This window comes from Schistocerca piceifrons, chromosome 11 (genome assembly GCF_021461385.2).
Source record: "Schistocerca piceifrons isolate TAMUIC-IGC-003096 chromosome 11, iqSchPice1.1, whole genome shotgun sequence".
Lineage (NCBI taxonomy): Eukaryota > Metazoa > Arthropoda > Insecta > Orthoptera > Acrididae > Schistocerca > Schistocerca piceifrons.
This window is the reverse complement of record NC_060148.1, coordinates 78,379,300-78,395,391: the sequence shown is the minus strand read 5'-3', so window position 1 is coordinate 78,395,391 and position 16,092 is coordinate 78,379,300. Positions and strand designations below refer to the sequence as shown.

The window sequence follows — 16,092 nt, the reverse complement described above, 5'->3', positions numbered from 1 at the left end:
GACCAGACAGCGTGGTCATCGGTCTCATCGGATTAGGGAAGGACGGGGAAGGAAGTCGGCCGTGCCTTTGAAAGGAACCATCCCGGCATTTGCCTGGAGCGATTTAGGGAAATCACGGAAAACTTAAATCAGGATGGCCGGACGCGGGATTGAACCGTCGTCCTCCCGAATGCGAGTCCAGTGTTTAACCACTGCGCCACCTCGCTCGGTGACGTTCACCATTAATGGATTAAAGTTAAGTATTCCACCAGCTACGTCCGTTTTTTCTAAAGTCTAATTTCCTTGTCCTGTTCCAGACCTGACGCCAGCCTGCGTGAGCTAAAACGCGTGCCTTTCGGCCTCCTCTAGTAACCCGGCGTTGGCTCTCCTGCCAACCCACAACACAAACTTCATACGAAGCACGCCGGCGTGCCACTGCCGTACAGGGTCGCGCATTCTCCCAACCCCCTCAGCAGGTGGGTTGCCCGTTGCCGCCGTCGACAGACTCTGTGAGCTGAGTCTCGTCTCTACACGGGCCCTGCAGGCGACGCGAACGCAGGTATCGACGCCATCCACCCCCGCTTCAGAGCAGGCGGGCAGCCGGCGGCGGTGAAATACCGCTGCTAATTAATTATCCAGCGGAATCAATTAACGGCCGCTCAATCCACGCTTTGTGCCGGCCGCACACAAAGCCCGGCAGATTTGCATACGGACCGCGGGAGCTGCACGCGCCGAGCTTTAAACTGACACCGCCGCGCCGGCGCCCACTGCACGCCACGTACACGCCCGGTCACGTGTCCCTGCCACTGGCCGCTTCACTGCTACGCGCGACTACCACCACGGAACTGCCGCGACTCTCGTCTCGATTGAAGCGGTTGGCATGACTTAGAAGGAGACGCCACTGCCATCAGAACACTGAATCTTTTTCTACAGGTTGGCGCAGATAAAACAAGGAAATGCAGTGAAATTACAGAATGAAGACCTGAAATGGACTTACCATTTATTCACAGTCGAAACTACAGTGAAAAATACGAGGGCTATCCACAAAGTACATTACGTTTTGGAATTAAAAATAAATAAAGTATTGGAATTTTTTTTTATTATATACAGATGAAAGCCACACTTAAATACTACTTTTCTACATATTTGCCATTTAAACTAAGGCACGTATCGTAGCGATGGCCGAGCTCGGAAATTCCTTCGTCGTAAAATTCGGCCGCCTGCGCCTTCAACCACGTGGTTACCTCTTCTCGAAGCTGTGCGTCGTCATCAAAACGCTGCACAGCCAACCACTTCTTCATTGCTGGGAATAAGTGGAAGTCGCTCGGTGCCAGGTCGGGACTGTACGGCGGATGAGGAAACAACTCCCATTTAAAAGATTCGAGAACTTCACGAGTGGCATTTGCCGTGTGGGCCCGGGTGTTGTCGTGAAACAGCTTACGAGAAAGATGGCGACTCATTACTCGATCGCATCGTTACTGGTGACGAAACATTGGTTAAGCATGTGAACTGCGAGACAAAATTGCAGTCAATGCAGTGGGGACACACAAATTCCCCCCCAAAACCCAAGAAATGCATGCAGACAATGTCGGCAAGGAAGGTGATGGCGACTGTCTTTTGGGACAGAAAAGGTGTGATTTCTGTGGATTTCCTGGAAAGAGGCACTACAATAAACTCTCAAAGGTATTGCCAAACTCTGCACAACTTCAGAAGAGCAATACAAAACAAGCGCAGGGGAAAGTTGGACTCAAAGATCTTGCCGATCCACGACAGCGCCCGGGCCCACACGGCAAATGCCACTCGTGAAGTACTCGAATCTTTCAAGTGGGAGTCGTTTCCTCATCCGCCGTACAGTCCCGACCTGGCACCGAGCGACTTCCACTTATTCCCAGCAATGAAGAAGTGGTTGGCTATGCAGCGTTTTGATGACGACGCACAGCTTCAAGAAGAGGTAACCACGTGGTTGAAGGCGCAGGCGACCGAATTTTACGACGAAGGAATTTCCGAGCTCGTCCATCGCTACGATAAGTGCCTTAATTTAAATGGCAACTATGTAGAAAAGTAGTATTTAAGTGTGGCTTTCATCTGTATATAATAAAAAAATTTCCAATACTTTACTTATTTTTAATTCCAAAACGTAATGTACTTTGTGGATAGCCCTTGTACATGTATGGAAGCCCCCCCCCCCAAGCCTTCCCCTCCCCCGCCCCCACTCACCCAGCTGGCGAAGGTTGGAGTCCTCTCTCAGGTATGGGTTTTGTGTTTTCCATAGCGTAAGTTAGATTAAGTAGTGTGCAAGGCTAGGGACCGGCAACGGCCTTGCCGCAGTGGATACACCGGTTCCCGTGAGACCACCGAAGTTAAGCGCTGTCGGGCGTGGCTGGCACCGGGATGGGTGACCACCCAGACCGCCGTGCGCTGTTGCCATTTTTCGGGGTGCACTCAGCCTCGTGATGCCAGCTGAGGAGCTACTCCACTGGATAGTAGTGGCTTCGGTCAAGAATACCATCATAACGACAGGAATAGCGGCGTGCTGACCCCACACCCCTCCTATCCGCATCCTCGATGAGGATGACACGGCGGTCGGATGGTCCCGGTAGGACACTCGTGGCCTGAAGACGGAGTGCTTTAGTAAGGCTAGGGACGAATGACCTCAGCAATTTGGTCCCATTGTAAGCACTCCATCTTCAGGCCACAAGTGGCCCATCAGGACCATCCGACCGCCGTATCATCCTCAACTGAGAATGCGGATTGAAGGGGCGTGTGACCAGCACGCCGGTCTCCCGGTCATTATGATGGTTTTCTGAGACCGGAGCCACTTCTAATCGGTCCAGTAACTCCTCACTTGGCATTACGAGGCTGAGTGCACCGCGAAAAATGGCAACAGCGCATGGCGGCCCGGATGGTCACCCATCCCGGTGCCAGCCACGCCCAACAGCGCTTAACTTCGGTGATCTGAAGGGAAGGGGTGTATTCACTACGACAAGGCCATTCCGCTGGTGCCATAGTACTTTACCACAAAGTTTCAGAATTTTTGACTCCCTGCAAAATTTATACATATTTGTGCACGTCTACGCCTGTTTAGATACACACAGCGTAAAGTTCGGATATCGACGGCGGGCATTTCACGGTTGATGTTGTCTTTCAGTTTCTGTAATGAGTGTGGCTTTGTTTCAAGTGTTTCCCCCCCTCCCCTCCCCCCCCCCCCTACACACACACAAAAAATCACATCTTGTTAGATCCGATATCCGACGAGCGTTGTGGCCCAAATGTTTGCAGACAGTTCGTAACCGGTGAAGACAAATGGCTCTGAGCACTATGGGACTTAACTTCTGTCATCAGTCCCCTAGAACTTAGAACTTCTTAAACTTAACTAACCTAAGGACATCACACCGGAGGGAGGATTCGAACCTGCGGCCGTAGCGGTCGCACGGTTCCAGACTGCAGCGCCGAGAACCGCTCGGCCACAGCGGCCGGCCAGTGAAGACACCATGGATTCATTCCAGGGATACTTTGACACGTGGCGTGTTGTCCCATCTTGCTGGAAGAAGCAGTCTTGTCTTTCATATTCAGTGAGGTGTGTTTTTTTTTTTTTTTTTTTTTTTTTTTTTACATGGTGTGGTTGTTGACACAAAATGTTAGGGATCTCCGTTATCCAGTATGTCGTGTTCTGAAAGTTGAGAGGACCGGAAAGACGAAACTATGTGTCGTCACTCATAATGAAATGGAAAGTGTCTAACGAACCATCCACGCTGTTATTCAGAAGCCAGGTGCAGTAACGTGCACATTTCTGACTGTTATACTCCAGTAATTGCTGCACAACCGTCACACGATACGGCATCAAATTAAGACATCCGCCGGCAGCTCCTAGTTACATGCGACGCTTGGGCCAATTTAATGGTAGACTTCTCCGAGCTCTGAATAATTCTTCGGCGAATTATGCAAGAACTTTTAGTGCACGAACTGGAGGAAAATTCTTTGTCGTTTTACATTTTGCACAGATCCTTAGATGCGCCAATTTTTATACAGACTCTGTATTGCTCTCTTTGCTGGCAGTATTCTGTCCGGACACTAGACCCCGAAAGTTTCACGTGTTTCCACAATCGAACCTGCTTTCACGTATGCTTCAACAATTTTATCGAGAAAGTCGTTTTGCAGATCACAGAGAGAAACGTCTTCACTTCATTGATGAAATAAACTGTAATGCTTACAAAAGGATGGTAACAATCGATTATTGCATAAAACTACCCAGAATTGTAGCATCGGGGAGAGGCTACAACCCTGTCTCACTCCCTTCCCAATCACTGCTTCCCTTTCATGCCCCTCGACTCTGCCATCTGTTTTCTGTACTAATTGTAAATAGCCTTTCACTCCCTGTGTTTTACTCCTGCCACCTTTAGAATTGGAAAGAGAGTATTCCAGTCAACATTGTCAAAAGCTTTCTCTAAGTCTACAAATGCTAGAAACGTAGGTTTGCCTTTCCTTAATCTTTAAGAGGCAGCAAAGTACTTGGAACAGCAGTTGAACGGAATGGACAGTGTCTTGAAAGGAGGATATAAGATGAACATCAACAAATGCAAAACGAGGATAATGGAATGTACTCGAATTAAGTCGGGTGATGCTGAGGGAATTAGATTAGGAAATGAGACACTTAAAGTAGTAAAGGAGTTTTGCTATTTGGGGAGCAAAATAACTGATGATGGTCGAAGTAGAGAGGATATAAAATGTAGACTGGCAATGGAAGGAAAGCGTTTCTGAAGAAGAGAAATTTGTTAACATCGAGTATAGATTTAAGTGTCAGGAAGTCGTTTCTGAAAGTATTTGTATGGAGTGTAGCCATGTATGGAAGTGAAACATGGACAATAAATAGTTTGGACAAGAAGAGAATAGAAGCTTTCGAAATGTGGTGCTACAGAAGAATGCTGAAGATTAGATGGGTAGATCACATAACTAATGAGGAGGTATTGAATAGAATTGGGGAGAAGAGGAGTTTGTGGTACAACTTGACAAGAAGAAGGGACCGGTTGGTAGGACATGTTCTGAGGCATCAAGGGATCACCAATTTAGTACTGGAGGGCAGCGTGGAGGGTAAAAATCGTAGAGGGAGACCAAGAGATGAATACACTAAGCAGATTCAGAAGGATGTAGGTTGCAGTAGGTACTGGGAGATGAAGAAGCTTGCACGGGATAGAATAGCATGGAGAGCTGCATCAAACCAGTCTCAGGACTGAAGACCACAAGAACAACAACACTGTAGCTGTTCACTCTATTTCAGAAGTCGAAATAATGCATTTGCGTTCAAAGGGGACGCGGGCTACTTTTAACTGCGCGGCCGTGTATTTACAATACGTGAAGCTCATAAATTAAAAATCAATTCGCAAACCGTTCGATAAAACTCTCAGAAATACTGGAGAAAATCTCGTTGAAAATTTCCGACGGAATTAATTCCTTGAGGCACGGCCTGCCTAGATAGGTTGGGGCTCTGTTGCAGAACCTCCCTCTGCCGGGTGGGATGTCTGCGTTCGATCCCTGGCCGTTGTAAATTGTTAAACAAGGATGCGTGTTCTAACAGCATTTCCGTGAAGCGTTCAATACATAAAGATGAAGTAAATCAATTTTTAATGTTCATTTTTACTTAACGAAGTATACATATGTCTGTAGGCTGATATCGAACTTTGGAAATGGAGAACACACTTCGTACGCCGCGATCGCAGTGTAGAAACTTTTTTTTTCCCCCATGACCGGTTTCAACAGTCTAATGCTGCCACCAAATAATGTGAGGGGAGAATATGAAGATATTGAGGAGCGGCGGAAAGGGGGGGGGGCAGGGCGGGGGAGGGGGGGGGGAAGAGAAACTAAAATTAATTCCACTTATTACGTAAAATACAAAATTCTAAGTACGTTATGGAACTTGCTATAAAAGTGTCATGTTATATGAAGAAAGGCTCTCCACAAGTATAATTATCTTGATAAAAAACACAGTTCATAAAATGTACAGAGTTGATAAAATCATTGTACCATGCTCGCATATCGGCGTCGGGCATGAGTGCAGTTTCCACACAGCGCTACACTAGAGCCAGAGTATTAACACAGAGGCTGCAGACCGGCTACAAAATTACCTATCTCGCCGTTAGATGGTGTTAAGCACTACATAATAAATGACAACATACTGACTTACGAGCAATAAATAGAGGAGAACCAGAAATAAAAGGTGTATTTTTCAGAATACCCGATATAACAATAAGGAGCGTCAGCTGACCACGCATTTAAAATTAGGCCGGCCGGAGGGGACGAGCGGTTCTAGGCGCTACAGTCTGGAGCCGCGCTATGTGTGTGATGTCCTTAGCTTAGTTAGGTTTAAGTAGTTCTAAGTTCTAGGGGACTGATGACCACAGCTGTTAAGTCCCATAGTGCTCAGAGCCATTTGAACCATTTGTAATGTTCCGATACAGAATTACTAGTGTCCCGCTTGAGTCAAGTCGTTTGAATATCTGGACGTAAGGTTGCAAAGCGATATGAGGTGGAACATCATGTGAGAACTGTGGTAGGGACGGCGCATGGTCTACTTCGGTTTATTGGGAGAATTTTAGGAAAGAGTGGTTCACCTGTAAAGGATACAGCATACAGGACGCTGGTGCGACCTACTCTAGAGTACTGCTCAAGTGTTTGGGATCCGCAGAAGGTCGGATGGAAGAAAGACATCAAACCAATTGAGAGGGGGACTGTTAGATAGGTTCAAAAAATGGCTCTGAGCACTATGGGACTTGACATCTGAGGTCATCAGTCCCCTAGAACTTAGAACTACTTAAACTTAACTGACCTAAGGACATCACACACATCCATGCCCGAGGCAGGATTCGAACCTGCGACCGTAGCGGTCGCACGGTTCCGGACTGAAGTGCCTAGAACCGGTCGGCCACAGCGGCCGGCGTAAACAATACTGTTTTCAGTGCGTTACAATTTAGCAATCACCATAAAATACAGATACAGACGGTGTTTAAAAAAAACAAGCCACGGTGATCACGTCTGAACGCCTTACACGCCAAGAACGACAATAAATTAAGAATGTTCAGCTTACAGGTATTGAAACATTAAAACGTAAATGGCCACAAACACAGCAGAAGGTATCAGACGCCAGCAATGGCAGTAAATAATGTTTTAAGGCTTACTGCTAAAATACAAACACAAAACTTTTTTCAAAGCAAAGGACCACAATCACGGCTGAAGGCCTGACACGCCAAGAGTTATATAAAAATTTAGAAACCTGCTGTAAAACAGCAAATACTCAAAGGTTAATTGAAAGAAACGAGCAACCGACCACCATACGCGTCAAATAAGATGATGGTAAACCTTGTAAGACAACCCTTACACTGCTGGATTTATTCCAGAAGGCCACCAGAACTATTAACTAGACATACATAAACTTTAATGTAGGCACTACAAAGTATGGTAATAAATAATGCAATAATAAAACACAAGGACCAGCCACACACAGTGCTCCAGGAACCGACCTCTGAGAAGGTCCGGCAACAAACACCTTCGCGAGAGATGAGACAGGCGCCCGAGAGTTGCATTCACTTCACAAGATGGTAACTCAGACTAGTGGCAGTCTAACGAATGACTAATGATACTCTTGCTAAAGCTACCTGACGTCCAATAAGCCAAAGCAGGAACCAGCAGTCTGGACTCCATCCGCAGAATACTGTGCTTAGAGCACCCGGAACGAGAAAGGACTCACTACCGCCAGGGTAGAAGAATCACAAACGGCCTACAATCAAGAAAGCTGTCAAAAATACACGCCTCACCGGGCAGCGGTGACAAGGCGAGGAAACGTACACTGCCGTTACGTACACTTACCCCCAGGGCAGGTAAGGCCGGTATTACACTATCAAATTTCTTTGTCCAATGTCTTTGTCAAAGATATTTGATAGTGTAATAGGGACTTTGTCAAATGTCGTCCAATATTTGATCAAATCTAGGGCCTCGCTGTATATTTGATCAAAGAAACCGCTTGTCTTCTGTTCACTGCAATGTGACATGTTACCACATGGAGCGCTAGCATCGCTGCAGCGTTCTGTCGTCTGTAGTGTTTTTATAAACATTGCCGGTAAATACAATTGGTGTGTGCCGACAACTACAAAATTAATAGAGATGTCTGAAGCTGATGAGGCGCTTTACAACGTGAGGCACCCTGAATATAAAAATAGATTAAGAAGATTGGAGACCTAACCTGACCTAACCTAACATAACCTAACATAACCCTCTCCTGTAGCAAGGAATCGGAGTGTTATAGTGAGCCTGTCTTCTGAAGATGTAGCAGTTCTTAAGTGAATATTGTGCTTTGTGATATGAGGATACACTTCATTGAGCACATACAGAAATGTATGCTCATCCATTCTTAAGTAATTGATGTACGACTTGATGTCTTCCACTGTAAGCTCACGTAACAAGTTTTGTTGAATGCTTTTATCGTGTCGTCGTAAAACGCACGGCTTAACCCAGATTAGATTAGTTTTTCGTTCCATAGATCCGTGCTCAGGAGATCCTCGTGGATGTGGAACATGTCGATTTTTTTTTAAGCTGAAATAACAATACTAATAGTATGAATAAATACAATACATAATTTGTTTCTATTAAAAATTTCGCCAATTGAGTAGAAGGACTTGGCCAGTAGTAAGTCTTTAAGGCTCCTTTTAAACTGATCTTTATTTGTAACTAAATTTTTTTATGTTTGCTGGCAAATTATTGAAGATGAGTGTTCCTGAGTAGTGGACCCCTTTTTGAACTAAATTAAGTGCCTTTTAAGTCCTTGTGCAGATCATTTTTGTTCCTGGTACTGTATGTATGAACTGAGCTGTTTGTTGGAAAAAGAGATATATTATTCAGGACAAATTTCATTAAGGAGTAAATAAACTGAGAGCCAGTAGTTAGTATACCCAGTTCTTTGAAGAGGTTTCTACAGGACGTCCGTGAATTTACTCCACAAATAATACGTATTACACGCTTTTGGACCTTGAAAACTTTTGTTTGACTTCAAGGTTTACCCCAAAATATTATACCATATGACATTATGGAATGAAAGTATGCAAGCTTTTTCATTTTTATGTTGCCTATGTCTGCTAACACTCGAATTGCAAATACAGATTTGTTAGGCCTTTCTGCAGTTCTGTGGTGTGCTCCTCCCAACTGAATTTATTATCAGGTTGTAATCCCAGGACTTTTAAGACTGTCAACCTCGTATGTATGGTTCCTTTTTTTCCTCCACTTCTTTTCCGCATGTGCACACAATGCAATTGGAGTACGTAGAACTGCTGCGGTTAAATAACAAGTTGTTGTCAACCATCTTGAACTTTGACGAAAAATTTGATGACAGTGTAATACCCCTTCTACCGCTACGTCAAAGATCTTTGTCAAATATACTGGACGGAATATTGGATCACATCTTTGACCAAATCTTTGATAAAGAAATTTGATAGTGTAATACCGGCCTAACTGGGGCATTAGCGGCCACGAGGCAGAAAAAATTACCGCTGGTTGGACTTAACACACGGTAACAAACTGAACGCAATAGATAGTAATTAGAAGCCCAGGACTGCTAATCAGATCCGCCTTCCCCAAGCAGTCCACTCGCTGCTCTTCGCCTCGGCAACACTACGAGCAGCAACACGAAGCCAAGTCACCGGAGAATCGCGAGATATCACAATGGTGGAGGTTTCTCTACTTGAATCCAAATGCACTCAAAGCTTACTGGATCTGGTTTACGACGACGGCGTGCACCCTCGTGACCACAGGCTTTCGATGCGGCAGTCCGTGCGCGCCGCCAGCGGTTCCGGCGTGTTCCTCGCACTGCACAGACCTGGCTCCACCTGACTACCCAACCGAACTGCCGGCTACCTCGACCCGGAAGAACCACGACGTCGCCACAAAATATGGCCATAGGTTTTTTTTTTTTTTTGGTCCTCAGTCTACTGACTGGTTTGATGCGGCCCGCCACGAATTCCTTTCCTGTGCTAACCTCTTCATCTCAGAGTAGCACTTGCAACCTACGTCCTCAATTATTTGCTTGACGTATTCCAATCTCTGTGTTCCTCTACAGTTTCTGCCCTCTACAGCTCCCTCTAGTACCATGGAAGTCATTCCCTCATGTCTTAGCAGATGTCCTATCATCCTGTCCCTTCTCCTTATCAGTGTTTTCCACATATTCCTCTCCGATTCTGCGTAGAACCTCCTCATTCCTTACCTTATCAGTCCACCTAATTTTCAACATTCGTCTATAGCACCACATCTCAAATGCTTCGTTCCGGTTTTCCCACAGTCCATGTTTCACTACCATACAATGCTGTACTCCAGACGTACATCCTCAGAAACTTCTTCCTCAAATTAAGGCCGGTATTTGATATTAGTAGACTTCTCTTGGCCAGAAATGCCTTTTTTGCCATAGCGAGTCTGCTTTTGATGTTCTCCTTCCTCCGTCCGTCATTGGTTATTTTACTGCCTAGGTAGCAGAATTCCTTAACTTCATTGACTTCGTGACCATCAATCCTGATGTTAAGTTTCTCGCTGTTCTCATTTCTACTACTTCTCATTACCTTCGTCTTTCTCCGATTTACTCTCAAACCATACTGTGTACTCATTCGACTGTTCATTCCGTTCAGCAGATCATTTAATTCTTCTTCACTTTCACTCAGGATAGCAATGTCATCAGCGAATCGCATCATTGATATCCTTTCATCTTGTATTTTAATTGCACTCCTGAACCTTTCTTTTATTTCCATCATTGCTTCCTCGATGTACAGATTGAAGAGTAGGGGCGAAAGGCTACAGCCTTGTCTTACACCCTTCTTAATACGAGCACTTCGTTCTTGATCGTCCACTCTTATTATTCCCTCTTGGTTGTTGTACATATTGTATATGACCCGTCTCCCCCTATAGCTTACCCCTACTTTTTTCAGAATCTCGAACAGCTTGCACCATTTTATATTGTCGAACGCTTTTTCCAGGTCGACAAATCCTATGAAAGTGTCTTGATTTTTCTTTAGCCTTGCTTCCATTATTAGCCGTAACGTCAGAATTGCCTCTCTCGTCCCTTTACTTTTCCTAAAGCCAAACTGATCGTCACCTAGCTCATTCTCAATTTTCTTTTCCATTCTTCATAGTTACTACATATCGATAACCGCCGCTGCTGGTACTAGCGGACAGGCAACGCTTGCGAAACCAAGTGGCGCCAGTCAACACGAGGAGAAGACAAACAACCACAACCGTGCCAACTAAACGATACTGTCTGGCCTCCAACAGAAACTTACAAACAGCTCCAACGCCAGCCGCAGCGTGGCTCAGGCGTAACTATGTCAAGCAAGACTACTGCTGTATGCGAGCACTGGAAGTTTGTTTTTCCTACATTTTATCACACTTAGAGCAAGGTGCCATTCAACATACCAAACCGAAATTCTCTCCCAATCGTCTCGTATTCTCTTGCAGTACGTCAACGGCGGCGCTGTAGCATACACCAGAGCATTATGAGCAAACAGCCGCAGACTGCTGCTAAGCCTTCCTCTCAGATGATTATGTAGTTTTCATACACAACAACACGGTGCTTCTACATTTACCTGAGACACTGACGAGGGCAAACCCTTGCCTGTGATGAAGAACGTACTCCCTTTTAATACTTGTACAGGGTTATTACAAATGATTGAAGCTACACTCCTGGAAATTGAAATAAGAACACCGTGATTTCATTGTCCCAGGAAGGGGAAACTTTATTGACACATTCCTGGGGTCAGATACATCACATGATCACACTGACAGAACCACAGGCACATAGACACAGGCAACAGAGCATGCACAATGTCGGCACTAGTACAGTGTATATCCACCTTTCGCAGCAATGCAGGCTGCTATTCTCCCATGGAGACGATCGTAGAGATGCTGGATGTAGTCCTGTGGAACGGCCTGCCATGCCATTTCCACCTGGCGCCTCAGTTGGACCAGCGTTCGTGCTGGACGTGCAGACCGCGTGAGACGACGCTTCATCCAGTCCCAAACATGCTCAATGGGGGACAGATCCGGAGATCTTGCTGGCCAGGGTAGTTGACTTACACCTTCTAGAGCACGTTGGGTGGCACGGGATACATGCGGACGTGCATTGTCCTGTTGGAACAGCAAGTTCCCTTGCCGGTCTAGGAATGGTAGAACGATGGGTTCGATGACGGTTTGGATGAACCGTGCACTATTCAGTGTCCCCTCGACGATCACCAGTGGTGTACGGCCAGTGTAGGAGATCGCTCCCCACACCATGATGCCGGGTGTTGGCCCTGTGTGCCTCGGTCGTATGCAGTCCTGATTGTGGCGCTCACCTGCACGGCGCCAAACACGCATACGACCATCATTGGCACCGAGGCAGAAGCGACTCTCATCGCTGAAGACGACACGTCTCCATTCGTCCCTCCATTCATGCCTGTCGCGACACCACTGGAGGCGGGCTGCACGATGTTGGGGCGTGAGCGGAAGACGGCCTAACGGTGTGCGGGACCGTAGCCCAGCTTCATGGAGACGGTTGCGAATGGTCCTCGCCGATACCCCAGGAGCAACAGTGCCCCTAATTTGCTGGGAAGTGGCGGTGCGGTCCCCTACGGCACTGCGTAGGATCCTACGGTCTTGGCGTGCATCCGTGCGTCGCTGCGGTCCGGTCCCAGGTCGACGGGCACGTGCACCTTCCGCCGACCACTGGCGACAACATCGATGTACTGTGGAGACCTCACGCCCCACGTGTTGAGCAATTCGGCGGTACGTCCACCCGGCCTCCCGCATGCCCACTATACGCCCTCGCTCAAAGTCCGTCAACCGCACATACGGTTCACGTCCACGCTGTCGCGGCATGCTACCAGTGTTAAAGACTGCGATGGAGCTCCGTATGCCACGGCAAACTGGCTGACACTGACGGCGGCGGTGCACAAATGCTGCGCAGCTAGCGCCATTCGACGGCCAACACCGCGGTTCCTGGTGTGTCCGCTGTGCCGTGCGTGTGATCATTGCTTGTACAGCCCTCTCGCAGTGTCCGGAGCAAGTATGGTGGGTCTGACACACCGGTGTCAATGTGTTCTTTTTTCCACTTCCAGGAGTGTATTTCACAGCTCTACAATAACTTTATTATTTGAGATACTTTCACAATGCTTTGCACACACATACAAAAACTCAAAAATTTTTTTTAGGCATTCACAAATGTTTCGGCAGACATCAAGCCGATAATCGAGTTCCTCCCACACTCGGCGCAGCATGTCCCCATCAATGAGTTCGAAAGCATCGTTGATGCGAGCTCGCAGTTCTGGCAAGTTTCTTGGTAGAGGAGGTTTAAACACTGAATCTTTCACATAACCTCACAGAAAGAAATCGCACGGGGTCAAGTCGGGAGAGCGTGGAGGCCATGACAAGAACTGCTGATCGTGATCTCCACCACGACCGATCCATCGGTTTTCCAATCTCCTGTTTAAGAAATGCCGAACATCGTGATGGAAGTGCGGTGGAGCACCATCCTGTTGAAAGATGAAGTCGGTCTCCAGTCGTGGCATGAGCCAATTTTCCAGCATGTCCAGATACACGTGTCCTGTAACGTTTTTTTCGCAGAAGAAAAAGGGGCCGTAAACTTTAAACCGTGAGATTGCACACAACACGTTAACTTTTGGTGAATTGCGAATTTGCTGCACGAATGCGTGAGGATTCTCTACCGCCCAGATTCGCACATTGTGTCTGTTCACTTCGCCATTAAGAAAAAATGTTGCTTCATCACTGAAAACAAGTTTCGCACTGAACGCATCCTCTTCCATGAGCTGTTGCAACCGCGCCGAAAATTCAAAGCGTTTGACTTTGTCATCGGGTGTCAGAGCTTGTAGCAATTGTAAACGGTAAGGCTTCTGCTTTAGCCTTTTCCGTAAGATTTTCCAGACCGTCGGCTGTGGTACGTTTAGCTCCCTGCTTGCTTTATTCGTCGACTTCCGCGGGCTACGCGTGAAACTTGCCCGCACGCGTTCAACCGTTTCTTCGCTCACTGCAGGCCGACGCGTTGATTTCCCCTTACAGAGGCATCCAGAAGCTTTAAACTGCGCATACCATCGCCGAATGGAGTTAGCAGTTGGTGGATCTTTGTTGAACTTCGTCCTGAAGTGTCGTTGCACTGTTATGACTGACTGATGTGAGTGTATTTCAAGCACGACATACGCTTTCTCGGCTCCTGTCGCCATTTTGTCTCACTGCGCTCTCGAGCGCTCTGGCGGCAGAAACCTGAAGTGCGGCTTCAGCCGAACAAAACTTTATGAGTTTTTCTACGTATCTATAGTGTGTCGTGACCATATGTCAATGAATGGAGCTACAGTGAATTTATGAAATCGCTTCAATCATTTGTAATAGCCCTGTACTTAGAAAATCCCCGAGCTACTCTTATATCTGAGAATGTTCGTTAACAGTCTGCACTGGCGCGATGTGTCAAAAGCTCTTCGGAAATCTAGGTACACAGAACCCGGCTGTTCCATTTCATCCATGGTTCGCAGCATATAATGTGAGAAAAGGGCAAGCTGAGTTTTGCATGAGCGATGTTTTCTGGATCCATGATAACAAATGTGTCTCGAAAAAAATGTATTATACTCGAACTCAGAATATGCTCAAGAATTCTGCACTTAACCGACATCAAGGATATTGGTCTGCTATTTTGCATTAATGTCCGGAGCACGTGGTCTTGCAGTAGCGTTCTCGCTTCCCACGCCCGGGTTCGATTCCCGGCGGGGTCAGGGATTTTCCCTGCCTAGTGATGACTGGGTGGTGTTGTTTCGTCTTCATCATCATCATTGAGCAAGCAGTAAAGGAAACAAAAGAAAAATTCGGGGTAGGTATTAAAATGCATGGAGAAGAAATAAAAACTTTGAGGTTCGCCGATGACATTGTAATTCTGTCAGAGACAGCAAAGGACTTGGAAGAGCAGTTGAATGGAATGGACAGTGTCTAGAAAGGAGGATATAAGATGAACATCAACAAAAGCAAAACAAGGATAATGGAATGTAGTCTAATTAAGTCGGGTGATGCTGAGGGAATTAGATTAGGAAATGAGGCACTTAAAGTAGTAAAGGAGTTTTGCTATTTGGGGAGCAAAATGACTGATGATGGTCGAAGTAGAGAGGATATAAAATGTAGACTGGCAATGGCAAGGAAAGCTTTTCTGAAGAAGAGAAATTTGTTAACATCCAGTATTGATTTAAGTGTCAGGAAGTCATTTCTGAAAGTATTCGTATGGAGTGTAGCCATGTATGGAAGTGAAACATGGACGGTAAATAGTTTGGACACGAAGAGAATAGAAGCTTTCGAAATGTGGTGCTACAGAAGAATGCTGAAGATTAGATGGGTAGATCACATAACTAATGAGGAGGTATTGAATAGGATGGGGGAGAAGAGGAGTTAGTGGCACAACTTAACTAGAAGAAGGGATCGGTTGGTAGGACATGTTTTGAGGCATCAAGGGATCACCAATTTAGTATTGGAAGGCAGCGTGGAGGGTAAAAATCGTAGAGGGAGACCAAGAGATGAATACACTAAGCAGATTCAGAAGGATGTAGGTTGCAGTAGGTACTGGGAGATGAAGAAGCTTGCACGGGATAGAATAGCATGGAGAGCTGCATCAAACCAGTCTCAGGACTGAAGACCGCAACAACAACAACATCATCATTCATCCCCATTACGGTTGGAGGAAGGCAACGGCAAACCACCTCCGCTACGACCTTGGCCAGCCGGTGGTGTGGTTCTGCCGCACCGTCCCATACACTACTTGGACTATGGGACCTCATCATCATCTTTTGCATTTGTGTGGCTTTTTGAGTCTACGGCAAAATGCAGCGGTATGGTATGGAATGACAGTGAACTCCCTGAAAGCGTCACTGACCAAGAGGTTGGAATACTGAAACAGTTGCACCAGCGAAACTGTAGTAATGACTGGAAAAAGGCGGAGGCCATTCGCGTTTTAATCAGGAGTCTTCGAATGGACACACAGACAACCATAGACCTTGTGATGTTACAAAATAACAGTGATGTTGTTATTCAATGGAAAGTTGGAAATTGAGATTTAGCTTACTGTTT

The 16,092-nt window shown here is 46.4% G+C and overlaps 1 protein-coding gene and 1 pseudogene across 1 annotated transcript in view; one reads left to right on the top strand and one right to left on the bottom strand.

Annotated features, from left to right (window-relative positions):
• Window positions 1-16,092, bottom strand: part of LOC124719894 (alpha-mannosidase 2) — a 784,015-nt gene that overhangs the window by 446,852 nt on the left and 321,071 nt on the right. The window lies entirely within an intron of this gene.
• Window positions 2,289-2,406, top strand: LOC124720624 (annotated as a pseudogene).